Source organism: Alligator sinensis, unplaced genomic scaffold (assembly GCF_000455745.1).
Source record: "Alligator sinensis unplaced genomic scaffold, ASM45574v1 scaffold1469_1, whole genome shotgun sequence".
NCBI lineage: Eukaryota > Metazoa > Chordata > Crocodylia > Alligatoridae > Alligator > Alligator sinensis.
The window spans coordinates 266,944-273,311 of record NW_005842795.1 but is presented as its reverse complement, the minus strand read 5'-3'; the positions used below and the strand labels follow the sequence as shown (position 1 = coordinate 273,311).

Here is a 6,368-nt window from a genome sequence, read left to right as displayed (position 1 = left end):
CCCCCCCTGCCCCCCCCCCCCCCTGGGAGTGCATGCAATTGAACGGAGCCAACCCCCCTCCCCAAATAAGCCACCCATGACTCTCTCCCACTTCCCAGCCAGGCCCCATGGCTGCACATTCCTGCCTCAGGCCCCACACACCACCCCAGCTGGGCAGCACCCCCAGGGTGCAAGGGAGAGCCAGATGAAGGCAATCATGAAGTGGCAGCCAGGCAGCATAGAGTAGCTTCCTCAGCTCTGCTCTGATAAGTCTGGGGGGCTTATCACCCACACCCACAGCCCCCCACACCTTCACAAATTCCCCACACACACCCCACACCCACCCCGAACCATACATAGTACCTGCATAATTTTGCATTACTTTGAGTTTTTTCTGCATATAACATTGACTTTTTAGCCATATGATTAAAATTGCGATTAATTGTGACTAATATTTGTAATAGTGCAACTGATCACAATCAGATTTTTTTATCAAATTGTTTGACAGCCCTAGTTTAAAGCACTACCAGACTCAAGTGGTGGGAAGTGTTTGCGTGTCTATGGAAGGAATGTTAAGGGCAATAACAGCCTGAGTTATCTAGGTGGTGGGGACACATCTTAACTGGGCTATAAATGTGGAAATTTAATGCTGTATACAGAGCATGTCAGGTAAGGATTTTTGATTCAGAATCCAGCCAGTGGGAAAGGTAAGATGTGCTTCAGCCCCAAAGAGATTTTCAAGGCAGAGAAGTAGCTTCACTGGAATACACAGGTGAGGTTCCCTGCGAGGCAGTTGACAGCCCCTGTGGAAAGAGCGACAAAGAACTACCATTAAAAACAGTACGTGTGAAACTTCAAGAGCATCAAAGAGAGCATCTCATTCAGGAGATCAGTTAGTGGTGGTTTCCCTGAGGTTATGAGATGGCTGCTTGCCACATGAGGCAAGGAAGCAGGTGTGCTTCCTACAAAATAGTTTATAGTAGATAGAGCCCCAAATTCAAGTCATGAGGCTGTTCTGCTTAGATGTATGAAGTCTGTTTCACACCCAAAAATTAGTGAGAACATAGGAAACCAAATATAGTATTGTATCAAGAAACTACAAATAAACATACTTTCAAATTATGATTTGAAAAAGGAAAGCTAAAAATAAGCAGAAAGCTGTTCACATCCTCTTTCTATAGGAAGGTTCATCTCTGACTGCAGACAGAGAGTTGTCTGCCATGGCAGTTTCAGTCAGACTTCAGCACGAACAGGAAGGTACTTCCCTTCTTATATTTGACATAAAGTTGAAGTAATTTAAATCCTCTAGGATTCAATGAAAGCCTTGGGCAGGATAAGATCACTAGAGGGAATGGGGAAGACTTGCCAGCATACCCCAAGGAGGGAAAGTATCTATTTTATGGAGAGGGGACCGCAGTAGATGAGACCTTTGCGGACTTCCCATAGTAGAAGTTTAGTTAACATTTCTAGTAAAAGGCACAGGATTTGTGACACAGGACTTCTTCCCTCAGGAAGCCAGCAATAAGAAGAGACAGGAATCTGAAGCCCTCTGCTATAGCTATTCACATTTCAATTGAGTTTACCCAGCCTGTCAGGCTTGTGACATCTTTGTGAAGCAGTTTCTGAGCACATATCATTTAAATCTCTTCTGAACAAAGCTACTTAAGCTTCATTCTGTCTGCCAGTGTGGATTTTCAGCCAAAGCTGTGGCCTTTAATAAAGGAAATGTATTGCTATACCCTACAGCAAAAGATCAGGCATCCCTCAACTCACAGAGTTTATAGTTAAAGCAACATAAAAGCTTTATTGCACACGATACCTCTTAAACTAGCAGACTTGATTTTCAGAAGTGCTTCAGTTTTCAGTGCTAAGAGATTCTGCTGAGACCCAGTTTCTATCAGTTTTTCCATCTTTGCAAGAAAAAAATCCAGTCCTTCTCCGCTTAAATAGGTCTGTGTAGCTTGATATGCACTGCAGCTCATGAAGTTGTAAGCTCTTGAATATATAGGAAGATTTGCTTGTGTAAAATATATGCAGAATCATATTTAAAAGCCATTTTCCTCCCCCTTTTACCTGCTTTCTCTCATTTGACTTCATTATAATTATTGTATTTTCCTGTATTAACATATTTATACTTTGATTATTAAGGCTATGGCAGGAAGCCTTTCTGAAGTTTTTTTGTAACATGATGCAAAGGTGGCTAGACTCCAGATTAGTGTGTTCTTGTTATACCATTGTATCCCCTCACTCAGCAACAATATCTCTAGCTCTTTTCTACTTCTAGTGGGCCTCATCAAATGTATTGATCCCACAGGAGCACAGCTGTCTTGATGGGTTATATTGTTCCTGATATAGCTGGGTCTTGGCCTGAAGATCAGAACCGCCACTTTCTGTTGGCAACACAAATTACTCAGGTACAGGGAAATACAGTAATTCATTTGAGGAGTAACAAATGCTTGAATAAAAAAGGCTAGATTCTCATCCAAGAGGAACAAGCAGGTTCCTAATCAGATGAGACTGAAGGCAGTATTTTTCCCACCTGATGCTATTGGATCATTTAGTTTTAATGATCCCACTTGTAATGGGGTGGAGCAAATAACATAAGTGGAAGGGAGGACAGTGTCCTGACTACTTTTTTTTTTTACAAAGTTTATCTCTTGTATCCAGCATCATTCTAGTATTGTTGAAATCGAACACAAGACAGCTGCTTTTTATCCAGGAGGTGATCTTTGCAGGCATAGGGGTATAATTGTTTGTTGTGTAGAAAAATGTGATCTGTAGCTGGGTGTCATTGGTGTATTCTTGACAGTGAATATCTTGCCATATTTAAGCAGTTGAAGAGACGGGGAGACAGATTTGATCACTGTCAGATCCTGAAGGTGAGGAACTTCGGGGGCAATGAGAAGTTGTCCACCTCCCCTCTTCGGGTCCTGCTGGAGCTATTGTGGCATTTCCCTATCTGCTTCAGCTATGGCATACACATGGGTCGACAGCATCATATGGTCAAGCAGAAATATAGAAATATAGTCTTTGTCTAGGAAAAGCCTGCCATAGGGACTGATAGTCATCATCTTGTGCCCTGAACTAGAACCAGATTGTTAAGCATACAGGATGTTGGCAAATGTCAACAGTGTAACTAAGGCAGCTGCCCTAGGTGTTGACTTGGGCGGAGGTGAAAGACAGCAGCTGTAGCTGCATGATCATGATCATGAAGCGTGGCAGCAACTGGAAGCTTCCCCACGTGTATCAGCTGCCCTGGGTGCTTGGCCGCATTGTTATGCCTCTGGCAGATACCACCTATGCTGGAACCTGGTTGCCCCTGGTGTTGCTAGAAATAGTAGTTTATATTCTAATAATAGGTAAGAGCTGAAGAAAAATTACTTTATCCACTTTTCAGAGGATCTAATGAACAACAGGAAAATGGGCAGGTTTTTTTTCTCTGCAGAAAAAGATTATTTCACTTAGCAGAGGCTTTCACTGTGAACGAGGATTGTGGAGTTGTTTTGTAGAAAGTATCTCGAATATTCTTTACAGGCTTCTGCAGCCATAATACCATGTATGATGGCATCAAACCATCAGGAGTCACTTCTGGTCTTCTTTTGAGTTTATTCCTCACATATGTAGTTGATCTGCTCTGTAAAACAGGATGTGGACTATTCAAGTTAATAGCTACTTTGTAGGTCCAGTGTTTGGATTATGCAAGCTAGGTTGATTATCCAATGTACTATTTAAACAACTAAACCATTTGGAAAAGCTGTGCCAGCTGTGATCTGATGGGCAGACTGCAAAGGGACAGCATGTAGTGCAGGGGCAGGCAATTATTTTGGGCAGAGGGCTGCTTACTGAGTTTCAGCAAGCCATCGAGGGCCACATGACAGGCAGCCCAGGGCAGATTAATATTAATTTTCTAAATTTTTAGGGGCCCTGCGGGCCAGATAGAATGGTCTGGCGGGCCGCATCTGGCCCCCAGGCCGCATTTTGCTCACCCCTGATGTAATGTGTATGGGGTAGTGGTGGTGGGGAGGTTCTGTTACTGCAGTAATATAATTCTCTAGGAAGGTTTAGAGCTTTTGGGGTGCGTCCACATGTCGCTGTATGGTGATGTTGCTACGGTGCTGTGCTTTACTACTTCCTTTTGGAAGTACTAAAAACCAATGCAGTGTGGACAGTTACTGCATTGTGCGCATGGAGCACAGTTAGATTTCGCCACTACATTGCCGTAGCAGCACATTATACCAGGGGAGTGCACTGCTATAGCAACATAGCGGCCAATCGTGTAGACCCATGTGATCGCTACATCGCTATAGTGTGCCATATGGCGACAGAGCGGATCATTATCCAGAGAGGTGCTTCTCCCTCTCTATTCAGCATTAGTGAGGCCACAACTGGAGTACTGTGTCCAGTTTTGGGCACTGCACTTCAAGAAGGATGCGGACAAGCTTGAGAAAGTGCAGAGAAGGGCCAACTGCATGATCAAGGGCCTGGAGGACAGGCCCTCTGGGGAGAGGTTCCGGGAACTGGGCTTCTTCAGTCTGAGCAAAAGGAAGCTGAGAGGTGACTTCATAGCCACCTACAAGTATGTCAGAGGGAAGCACCAAGATCTGGGGGAGCAATTCTTCAGGAAGGTACCCCTTGAGAAGACGAGGACCAATGGTCACAAACTAACAGAGGGAAGATTTAGACTGGACATGAGAGAGAATTTCTTCTCCGTAAGGGTAACCAGAACCTGGAACACACTCCCAGCAGAGGTGGTGCAGTCACCATCCTTGGAGGTGTTCAAGAGGAGGCTGAATAAGCACCTCATTCTGCTAATTTGAGCTCATCAATCTGCCTATGGCAGGGAACCAGAATTGATCTTCCAGGTCCCTTCCAGTCCACTGATTCTATGATTCTATGTTGCTATAGGGCAACATGTTGATGTGCCTTTGGTGGATGGATTTGGATCCAGAATGATCAGAGGGGTGACTGTAGGTGTAAGTAGTACTTTGGGAAGAAGTTACCTATAGTACTGCATGTGAGGTGACTATAAAGTTCTAATAGATTGTTAACACCCTAGCTTTTCAGCAGATGGTTTGCTGTCATAAAGCAGGCTGAAAAAAACAGCTTTCTGTGTGCACAGGTCATTTTGATAACTTCCTATGTCTCACTTTTTTTTTATAACTGTAGGCCACGTAGCATGGGTGGCTCATGTGTACCGTTACCTTGTTATATGAACTTGGCTCACCTTGTTCCTGACTTCTGTTGCAGGTCTCTAGACTTATTTACAATGAGCACTATGGAATAAACTCTCAAGGCTGATAGTGAAATAACAGAAATAACAATCAAATAACAGAATTAGACTGGATGAAAAAACACTGGAAAACAGGGAGCAAAGCTACTTTGGTGGGCAGATAGACTGCTTGTTTTAATGGGTATTTTCCATTTCTAATCTCCATGATTCACACTACCAAATAATGATACATTAAATAATATTATTCTGAATATTGTACAGCCTATAGTTACTTTATGGTTCACGGAAGTGGAGAATGATGTGACTGGTAGGTTGGATTTATTTCATACTTAGATATAATATACCATATTCACTTGAATCCAAGATGAAGTTTTTTTATCCCGTTTAACATGAGGGGGAAGCCCCTCATCTTGGATTCAAGTACAAGTAGAGGGGTAAGCATCTGCTGTGGCTCTGATTCCAGCCCAGACCCAAGCTTAGTGCCACAGCTTCTGGCCTCTGCCTCTGCCTCCGCCATGTCTGCCCCCACCCACTGCTGCCACTTACCTTCCATTGTGGCTTCAGGCCTATTGCTGCCCAGGGCATGGAGCACATGGTTGCTCTGGCCCCTGCCACCACCACTGCCACTGTTGCATAGCTGGGTGGGAGTGGGACCTGTGCTCTGTGCCCCAGGCTAGAGCCATGATAGAAGATAAGTAGCTGGGGATGGAGGGGGGCAGAGGCTGTGGGGGATAGAGGCAATGACAGGAGGAGAGAGGCTTGTGGGGGAGAGGTACCAAGGGAGTCAGGTGGGAGGGGAGGCAAGTGGTGGTGGGGGCAGGTGCCAGGAGATGCAGGTATTGGAGGGGCAGGTGTCAGGGAGTGCTGGGGGCAGGGAAGTTGTGGTGGTAAGGACAGAGAGCAAGAAGCAGGGGTCAGACCACTTCACTCACTCATGTCCTGCCCTTCTACTACCTGCCCCCTACTACTTTTTGCCCAACTGCAGCAGTGATAAGGATGAATTTAAGATGACCCTGTAATAATTAAATTCTAGACTTGTGTAAATATGGTAATACAATATCTATTATATATCTGTTATATATTATATAATAGATATGTACATAATATGTATGTACAGCAATTATTCCTTAAATAGAGGCCTTACCTCAGATATTCATTA

At 44.2% G+C, this 6,368-nt stretch overlaps 1 protein-coding gene across 1 annotated transcript in view; it reads left to right on the top strand.

Moving 5' to 3' along the window:
* MAP3K20 (mitogen-activated protein kinase kinase kinase 20) overlaps positions 1-6,368 on the top strand; it is a 125,672-nt gene that overhangs the window by 118,478 nt on the left and 826 nt on the right. The window lies entirely within an intron of this gene.